Genomic DNA, 10,700 nt, shown 5'->3' on the forward strand with positions numbered 1-10,700 from the left:
ATGTACTACATTGATTGAACTGTATACATCGAGCTATCCTTGCATTCAATGAATAAATCCCACTTGATCATATGGAATTTATTATGATATTGAATTTTGTTTCCTAGTATTTTGTTAGGATTTTTACTTCCATATTCATCAGGTATATTGATCTATAGTTTTCTTTTCTTGTAGTGTCTTTGTCTGACTGTGGTATCAGGGTAATGCTGGTCTCATAGTATGAGTTTAGAAATGTTTCCATCACTTCAATTTTGGGGAAAGGTTTGAAGAAGATTGTCACCCTGCTTATTTAACTTATATGCAGAGTACATCATGTGAAATGCCAGGCTGGATGAAGCACAATCTGGAATCAAGATTGCCAGGAGAAATATCAACCTCAGATATGCAGTTGACACCACCCTTATGGAAGAAAGCGAAGAAGAACTAAAGAGCCTTTTGATGAAAGTGAAAGAGGAGAGTGAAAAAGCTGGCTTAAAACTCAACATTAAAAAACTAAGATCATGGCATCCAGTCCCATCACTTCATGGCAAATAGATGGGGAAACAATGGAAACAGTGACAGACTATTTTCTTGGGCTCCAAAATCACTGTGGATGGTGACTGCAGCCATGAAATTAAAAGATGCTTGCTCCTTGGAAGAAAAGCTATGACCACCTAGACAGCATATTAAAAAGTAGAGACATTACTTTGCTACAAATTTCCCTCTAGTCAAAGTTATGGATTTTCCAGCAGTCATGTATGGATGTGAGAGTTGGACCATAATGAAAGCTGAGTATCTAAGAATTGATGCTTTTGAATGGTAGTGTTGGAGAAGACTCATGAGAGTCCCTTGGACTGCAAGGAGATCCAACCAGTCAATCCTAAAGGAAATTAGTCCTGAATATTCATTGGAGGGACTGATGCTGAAGCTGACTCCAATACTTTGGCTACCTGATGTGAAGAGCTGACTTATTGGAAAAGACCCTGATGCTGGGAAACACTGAAGGCAGGAGGGGAAGGGGATGACAGAGGATGAGATGGTTGGATGACATCACCAACTCGATGTACATGAGTTTGAGCAAGCTCCGGGAGTTGGTGATGGACAGGGAATCCTGGTGTGCTGCAGTCCATGGGGTCACAAAGAGTTGGACACCACTGAGCAAGTGAACTGAACTGAATTGAGGATTTTTTACCCATAGTATCATGTTATATTACCTGCAACCAGTGGCAGTTTTATGTCTTTCTTTCCAATCTGATTTCCTTTTATTTATTCTATTATCTGACTGCTGTGGCTAGGACATCCAATAATATATTGAATAAAAGTGGCCAGAGTGTGTATCTTTGTCTTGTTTCTGATCTTAGAGGAAATAGTTTCAGTTTTCACCATTGAGTACTGAGTTTTAGCTAGGGGTTTAAAACTCAATGAAACTATGTGCCATGTGATTTAGGGCAACCCCAGACAGACGGGTCATGGTGGAGAGTTCTGACAAAACATGGTCCTCTGGAGAAGGGAATGGCTAACCACTGCAGTATTCTTGCCTTGAGAGCCCCATGAACAGTATGAAAAGGCAAAAAGATATGACTCTGGAAGATGAACCCCCGAGGTTGGTAGGTGTCCAATATGCTACTGGGAAAGAGTAAAGAAATAGCTCCAGAAATACTGAAGAGGCAGAGCCGAAGTGGAACTGACACCAGCTGTGGATGTGTCTGGTGGTGAAAGTAAAATCTGATGCTGTAAAGAACAATACTGCATAGGAACCTGGAATGTTAGGTCCATGAATCAAGGTAAATTGGATGTGGTCAAACAGGAGATAGCAAGAGTGAACATCAACATCTTAGGAACTCAAATGGATGGGATGGGCAAATTCGGTTCATATGATCATTATATCTACTACTACTGTGGACAAGAATCCCTTAGAAGGGATGGAGTAGCCCTCATAGTCAACAGAAGAGTCCGAAATGCAGTACTTGTGTGCAATCTCAAAAACGGCAGAATGATCTTTGTTCATTTCCAAAGCAAACCATTCAACATCACAATAATCCAAGTCTATGCCTCAAGTACTAATGGCAAAGAAGTTGAACAGTACTGTGAAGACCTACAAGACTTTCTATAACTAACACCCCAAAAAGATGTCATTTTCATCATAGGGGAGTGGAATGCAAAAGTAGGAAGTCAAGAGATACCTGGAGTAACAGGCAAATTTGGCCTTAGAGTATAAAATGAAGCAGGGTAAAGGCTAACAAAGTTTTGCCAAGAGAACTCACTGGTCATAGCAAACAACTTCTTCCAACAACACAAGAAATGACTCTACGTGTAGATGTCACCAGATGGTCAATACCGAAATTAGATTGATTATATTCTTTGCAGCCAAAGATGGAGAAGCTCTATATAGTCAGCAAAAACAAGACCAGGAACTGACTGTGGCTCAGATCATGAGCTCCTTATTGCAAAATTCAGACTTAAGTTGAAGAAAGTAGGGAAAACCACTAGGCCATACAGTAATATCTAAATCAAATCCTTTATGACTATATAATGGAAGTGACAAATAGATTCAAGGAATTAGGTCTGATAGAGTGTCTGAAGAATTATGGACAGAGGTTCATTACATTGTACAGGACATGGTGAACAAAATCATGCCAAAGAAAAAGAAATACAACAAGGCAAAATGATTGTTTTACAAGTATCTGAGAAAAGAAGAGAAGCAAAAGGCAAAAGAACAAAAAAGCAAAAGGCAAAAATAGATCCAAATGAATGAAGAGTTCCAAAGAAAAACAAGGAGAGATAAGAAAGCCTTCTTAAGTGAACAACACACAGAAATAGAGGAAAACAATAGAATAGGAAGGACTAGAGATCTCTTCAAGAAAATTAGAGATACCAAGAAAGCATTTCATGCAAAGATGGGCACAATATAGGACAAAAATTGTATGGATCTAACAGAAGCAGAAGATATTAAGAAGAGGTGGCAAGAATACACAGAAGAGCTGTACAAAAAAAGGTCTTAATGATTCTGATAACCATGATGGTGTGATCAGTCACCTAGAGCCAGACATCCTGGAGAGTGAAGTCAAGTGGGCCTTAGGAAACATCACTACAATCAAAGCTAGTGGAAGTAATGGAATTCCAGCTGAGGTATTTCAAATCCTAAAAGATGATGCTGTTAAAGTGCTACACTTAATACACAAGCAAATTTGGAAAACTCAGCAGTGGTCACAGGACTGGAAAAGGTCAGTTTTCATTCCAATCCCAAAGAAGGGCAATGCAAAAATATGTTCAAACAACCACACAATTACACTAATTTTACATGCTATCAAGGTAATGCTAAAAATCCTTCAAGTTAGGCTTCAACAGTACATAAACTGAGAACTTCCAGATATACAAGCTGGATTTAGAAAGGGCAGAGGCACCAGAGATCAAATTGCCAACATCCAATGGATCATAGAAAAATTTAAGAGAAGTCTAGAAAAACATCTACTTCTGCTTCACTGACTATGCTAAAGCCTTTGACTGTGTGGATCACAACAAACTGTAAAATTCTTCAAGAGATGGGAATACCAGACCACCTTACCTGCTTCCTGAGAAACCTGTATGCTGGTCAAGAAACAACAGTTAGAACCAGACATGGAACAATGGACTGGTTCAAAATTGGGAAAGGAGTATATCAAAGCTGTATATTGTCACCCTGCTTATTTAACTTATATACAGGATACATCATGCAAAATGCCAGGATGAATGAAGCGCAAGCTAGAATCAAGATTTCTGGGAGAAATATCAATAACCTCAGAAATGCAGATGACATCACTGTAATGGCAGAAAACAAAGAGGAACTAAAGAGTCTGTTGATGAGGGTGAAAGAGGAGAGTGAAAAAGCTGGCTTAAAACTCAAGATTCAGAATATGAAGATCATGGGATCTGGTCCCATCACTTCATGGCAAATAGATGGGGAAACAATGGAAACAGTGACAGACTTTATTTTCTTGGGCTCCAAAATCGCTGCAGATGGTGAATGCAGCTATGAAATTAAAAGACACTTGCTCATTGGAAGAAAAGTTATGACAAACCTAGACAGTGTATTAAAAAGCAGAGCTATTACTTTGCCAGCAAAGGTCCATATAGTCAAAGCTATGGTTTTTCCAGTAGTATTGTAGGGATATGAAATTTGGACCATAAAGAAGGGTGAGTGGTGAAAAATTGATGCTTTCAAGTTGTGGTGTTGGAAAAGACTCTTGAGAGTCCCTTGGACCACATGGAGCTTTCCCAGTATCTCATGTGCTAAAGAACCTGCCTGCAATGTGGGAGACTGGAGTTCAATCCCTGGGTTGGGAAGATGCCCTGGAGAAGGGCCTGGCACTCCACTCCAGTATTCTTGACTGGAGATTTCTATGGACAGAGGAACCTGGTGGGCTACAGTCCAGAGGGTCCCAAGAGTAGGACACGACTGAATGACTAACATTTCAGGCTTCCCTGGTGGTCAGCTGATAAAGAATCCACCTGCAATGTGTGGGACCTGGGTTTGATCCCTGGGTTGGGAAGATTCCCTGGAGAAGGGAATGATTACCCACTCCAGTATTCTGGCCTAAAGAATTCCATGGACTGTATCACTGTATCATGGGGTTGCAAAGAGCTTGATGCAACAGAGTGGCTTTCACTTTCACTGGGCTGCAAGATCAAATCAGTCAGTCGAAAAGGAAACCAACACTGAATATTCATTGGAAGGACTGATGCTGAAGCTGAAGCTCTAATCCTTTGGTCCCTAATGCAAAGAGCCAACTCACTGAAAAAAACCCTGATGCTGAAAGATTGAAGGCAGGAGGAAAAGGGGACGAGAGAGGATGAGATGGTTGGGTGGTATCACAGACTCAACGGACATGAGTTTGAGCAAACTCTGGGAGATGGTGAAGGGCAGGGAAGCCTGGTGTGCTGCAGTCCATGGGGCTGCAAAGTCGGACATGACTGAGCGACTGAACAACAAAAATAGTTTATCTTTAATTTTTGCTGTTAGTTACCGTGTGTCTTGGTGTAGTCTTCTTTGGGTTGATCCTGTTTGGTAATCTCTATACTTCTTGGACATGGATGTCTATTTCCTTTCCCAGTTTAGGGATGTTTTCAACTATTATTTCCTCAAAATGTTCTCTGTTCTTTCTTTCTCTCTTATCCTTCTCTCCCTATAATATTAATGTTAGTAGGCTTGATGTTGTCCTAGAAGTCTTTTAAATTGTTCTCATTTCTTTTTATTATATTTTTTCCTGTTCTGTCAGAAATTTCCAATATTCTGTCTTCCAGCTTGCTGATTTGTTCCTCTGTATCATCTAACCTGCAATTGACTTCTTCTAGTGTATTCTTCACTTCCGTAATTGTATACTTCATCTTTGTTTGTTTCTTCTTTATATTTTGTAACTCTTTCTTAAAATTTGTAAATTCTCACTGCTCATTCAATCTCCTCTCGATATATCTTTAAGTATCTCAATATATGTTTAAATATAAGTTCTTTAAATATCTTTATGATCAGTACCTTGAACTCATTCTTTCACAGAGCTTATCTCCACTTAACTTAGTTTTCCTTCTCGTGTTTTTTTCTTTTTTATTAAAGTATAGTTAATTTATAATGTGTTAATTTCTGGTGTAAAGAAAACTGGTAAACTGATTCAGACATATATCTATATATATTCTTTTTAATATTTTTTCTATTATAGTTTATTAGAAGATATTGAATATATTTCCCTGTGCTATACAGTAGGATCACGTATTTTATATACAGCAGTTTGTGTCTGCTAATCCCAAACTCCTAGTTTATCCCTCTCCCCATCTTTCCCCTTTGGTAACCATAAGTTTATTTTCTATGTCTGTGAGTCTGTTTCTGTTTTGTGAATAAGTTCATTTATATCAAATCTTAGATTCACTATATAAGTCACATCATATGATATTTGTCTTTCTCTGTCTGACTGATTTCACTTCATATGGTAATCTCTGGGTCCATTCATGTTAGTGCAAATGGCATTATTCTATTTTTATGGCAAAGTCGTCTTCCACTGTATGTATGTATGTGCTATGCTCAGCTGCTCAGGCATGTCTGACTCTTTGCGACCCCCTGGACTGTAGCCCACCAGGCTCCTCTGTCCATGGGGATTCTCCAGGCAAGAATACTGGAGTGGGTTGCCATGCCCTCCTCCAGGGGATCTTCCCAACCCAGAGATTTAACCCCAGTCTCCCACATTGCGCCTGTATTCTTTACTATGTGAGCTTCCAGGGAAGCCCATGAATACTGGAGTGGGCAGCCTATCCCTACTCCAGAGGATCTTCCTAACCCAGGAATTGAACCAGGGTCTCCCGCATTGCAGGCGGATTCTTTATCAGCTGAGCTACCAGCAACTCCCTGTATGTATATGTGTATGTGTGTGTGTGTGTGTGTGTGTGTATATACACACACCATATTTTCTTTATCCATTCATTTGTCAGTGGTCATTAGTTTGCTTCTATGTCTTTGTTGTTGTAAATAGTGCTGGTGTTAACATTGGGGTGCATGTTTTCAAATTAGAATTTACTCCAGATGTGTGCCCAAGAGTGGGATTGCTGGATCATATGGTAACTATTTTTAGTTTTTAAAGAAAGCTTCATATTGTTCTTTATAGTGGGTACACCAATTTACATTCCCACCAAGAGTGTAGGAGAACCCCAGTTCTTCTGGGGTTTTATCTTGTTCCTTTGTTTGGAACATATTCCTCTGTTGCCGCATTTTGCCTCATTTGATGCTTTTATTTCTATGTATTGTTAGGTTGGTTATGTTTTGCAGCCTTGGAGTTGTGGCTTTTTATCGGGGACACCCTATGTGTCCCAACAGCACACTCCTATCTGGTCATCGGGGTGACCCTTACGTGGGCTTCTGTTGTGGGCCCTTCTGCTGCGGTGGGCTGACTGCCATGGGCAGCTGGTAGATGTGGCCGGCCCTGGCCGGGTTGGTGCCAGGCCCTGCCCCGAGTGGAGGCTGCTGGCTTCTGGTTCGTAGGGCTGTGTCACCAGGCAGCTGACTTCAGAGCCCCAGCAGGTTCTGGGGCTAGTGACAGTAAGCTGATGGGTTGAGCCTGGTTCTCCCCATGGCTGCAAGGTTGGGGATCCTGGATTTAGTCTTGGCTGGCTGGTGGGTTGGGCTGGTTCCTGACCCAGCTAGCTGTGGGATCCAGGGTGCCCCAAAGCTGGCCTTGCCCTGTTGGTGATTGGGGCTGGATCCTGAGGTGGTTGGCTGAGTGGTACAAGGTGTCTCAGAGCTTGCTAGTGGGTAGGGTTGGAGCCCAGTGTCCCCAGGGCTAGTTCTGGCTCACTGGTGGGCAGCGCCTGGTTCTTGAGTCTCTGGCTGCAGGACCATGGTTGACCTGGTGGCCAGTGCTGTGGCCCAGGTGTTCTCAGGGTTGGAGCTGGCCTGCTGATGGGTGGGCTGCGTCCTGATATGACCAACTGCAGAGCTTGCTTTGGTCCTGGGACTGGGGCCTGGGGGATTCCCCATGCTGGTGCCTGCTTACTGGTGGGTGAGGCTGGATCCTGCAGCTACTGCTGGCCCATTGGTGGATGAAACTGGGCCCCTGAACCTGTGGTTGCAGGTCCCTGGGGGTTCTGGGGGTGGTGCCTACCTACTGTTAGAGGGAGACTGATCCCAGGGTATCTGGCTGTAGGGCCTTAGAGGCCTAGGGACCTGTGCTGAGGCACTAGTGTTTGGAGCTGGGTTCTGGGCCCTGCAGTGGACAAGGCAAGCTCCCAGGGCTAGCCAGCGCACTTGTGGGAGGTGATCCTGGGGCAGCTGGGGGCTCAGAAGGTGCTAAGGCAGCCAGCCTGCTGATGGGTGGAGTTGTGTCTCTGCCTGGCTAATTGCTCGGCCTGGGGTGTCTCAGTACTGGTGCCAAAAGGCTGCTGGGCGAAGTCAGGTTCTGGTGTTAATAAGCCAGAGAAAGGATTCCAAAATGGTGCTTGCTAGCACCAGTGTCCATGTGGTAGAACGAGCTCCGCAAAATGGTTGTTGCCAGTATCTGTGTCCCCAGGGTGAGCTCCCATTGCCTCTTGCCTCTCTGAAAGGCTCTCTAAGATCAGCACGTGGGTCTGACCAAGGCACCTTTCAAATTACCCCTTCCAACCTGGGTCCTAGAGCTTGTAAGATTTTGTGTATGCTCCTTAAAAGAGGACTCTCTATTTCCCAACATACTCTGGCTTCTCTGAAAGTAAGCCCTGTGTGTGTGTGCATGCTAAGTCGCTTCAGTTGTGTCTGAGTCTGTGCAACCCTATGGACTATAACCCACCAGGATCCTCTGTCCAAGAGATTCTCCAGGCAAGATTACTGCAGTAGGTTGCTGTGCTCTCCTACAGGGGATCTTTCCAACCCAGGGATTGAACCCACATCTCTTATGCCTCCTGCATTGGCAGGTGGTTTCTTTACCACTAATGCCACCTGGGAAGCTGAAAATAAGCCCATTGACCTGCAATGTCAATTCTTCTGGGGGTTAGTAGAAGAGATGAGAAGGTGAAAGTCATTCAGTCGTATCTGACTCTTTGTGACCCCACGGACTCTACAGTCTGTGGAATTTTCCAGGCCAGAATCCTGGAGTGGATAGCCTTTCCCTCCTCCAGGGGATCGAACCCAGGTCTCCCTCATCGCAGGCGGATTCTTTACCAGCTGAGCCACAAGAGAAGCCCAAGAATACTGGAGTGGGTAACCTATTCCTTCTCCTGGATCTTCCCGACCCAGAAGTCGAACCAGGGTCTCCCTCATCGCTGGCAGATTCTTTACCAACTGAGCTATCAGGGAGAGATCCATATAAAAGAGACCTCAGAAGAGGTCGCTCATCTCAATTTATCTATAGCGTTTTTGACTGTATTTCTTTGTGGTTTGCATTTCTTGGTGGTTGCTCTGGGTATTTTAATATATATGTCACCTACAAGGTCTGCTGTTATCAACATTTCAGCACTTTGAGTGAAGCATAGAGACCTTAAATCTATGTAAGTCCTTTCACCTAGTTCACTTTTAAATATTATTAGCTTGAGTTTCAGATGGTGTTATACCTTTTGTTTCAGTAATAAAATATAGTTTAGTAAGCTTACAAGGAGAGAATAGTTTATTGTATATTCCCATATTAATTTTGTTTAATTGTTTTATTTTCCTTCCTGATGTTCCAAGATTCTTTCTTATATCCTTTCCTTTCCATTTGGAGAACTTCCTTTTCCCATTCTTGAAGGCTAGCCTTACCTTCTCTTTCAAATCATATGAGAAGGTGTATATCTCCTTCATTCCCGAAAGACAGTTTTGCCCAGTGTAGGATCCACAACTGACAGATGTCTTTGCGTTTGAAAAAGATTATGCCACCTTCTTCTGGTCTCAGTGATTTAAGGTGAGAAATTTGTTTTTCAAATTGGTGTTCCTTTACAGTTAATGTGCCATTATATTTGACAACTTCAAGAGCCTCCCCCTTTCTTTAGTTTTCATAAATTTAATTTTGTATCTTGGCGTGGATTTCTGTGGACTTATGCCTTTTGCCAAATTTAGGATTTCAGCCATTATTTCTCTGAGGACTTTTCAGCACTTCCCCTCTTCTTTTGCTTCTTGGATAGCAATTATATGAATATTGGGTCTTTTTTTGTCATCTTCACATAGGAGAAGCTCTGTTTATTTATTATTTTTTTAGTACTTTTCCTATATGTTGTTCAGACTGGATAAATTCTATTATTACATCTTCAGGCTCACTGATTCTTTTCTTTCTCAACTCCATTCTACTATTTAGCCTATACAGTGAGATTAAAAAAAATTATTATTATTTTTCAGTTCTATGATTTCTATTTGCTTCTTTTTTATAGTGTCTATTTGCTGAATTTAAAAAATTTTTTCATTTGTTTCAAGATAATTTATAATTGCTTGTTGAAGCAACTAATGCTTCAAAATTCTTGCCAGATAACATCTTATTTGGACGTCAGTTGATTGTCTTTCCCCATTCAAATTGTAATTTCCCTGACTCTTGGTATGCTGGGTGGTTTTTTATTCTATCTTGTATGTTTTGGCTTTCATGTTAGGAGACTCTGGGTTTTACACAAATTTTCAGTTTCAGTACTTAGTCGCTCTGTTTAGCACAAAGGTCTTGGCTTGCTTTTGTGAGCTGTAGCTTCACTGAAAATTTACATTTCAGAGTTGTTTTGGTCTACTGGGGTTATCTAGGTGGCTCAGAGGTAAAAGAATCTGCCTACCAAGCAGAAGACCTGGGTTCTAATCCTGGGTCAGGAAGATCCCCTGGAGAAGGAAATGTATTTCCCACTCCAGTATTCTTGCCTGGGAAATCCCACGGACAGAGGAGCCTAGCAAGTTTCAGTACAGGGGGTTGCAAAGAGTCTTTGTAGCTATATAAGACTTAAACTTGGGCAGAATTATTTCTTCTACATTCTTCTTCTTTTTCTACATTGTTTTAGCTATTCCAATTCTTTTGCCTTTCCATACAAAATGTAGAATAATTTTTTCTATATAACTACAAAAATTCTTGTAAGATTTTGATAGGTCTTACACTAAATTTGCGTATCAATGTGAGGATAAGTGCATCTTGGCAGTCCAAGGTCGAGATGGGGTGGAATAGGGGAAAGGGACAGTTGGAAACTAACATTATTCCAGAGGAAGAGGAAGGAGCTAGCAAGACAGTGAGTGGAAAAAAAAAAAAGACAGCAAGTGGGCTGGGAGTGGGAAATGACATTTTAAGGGTAGAGAA

Source organism: Odocoileus virginianus, chromosome 2 (genome assembly GCF_023699985.2).
Source record: "Odocoileus virginianus isolate 20LAN1187 ecotype Illinois chromosome 2, Ovbor_1.2, whole genome shotgun sequence".
In the NCBI taxonomy this organism is placed as follows: Eukaryota; Metazoa; Chordata; class Mammalia; order Artiodactyla; family Cervidae; genus Odocoileus; species Odocoileus virginianus.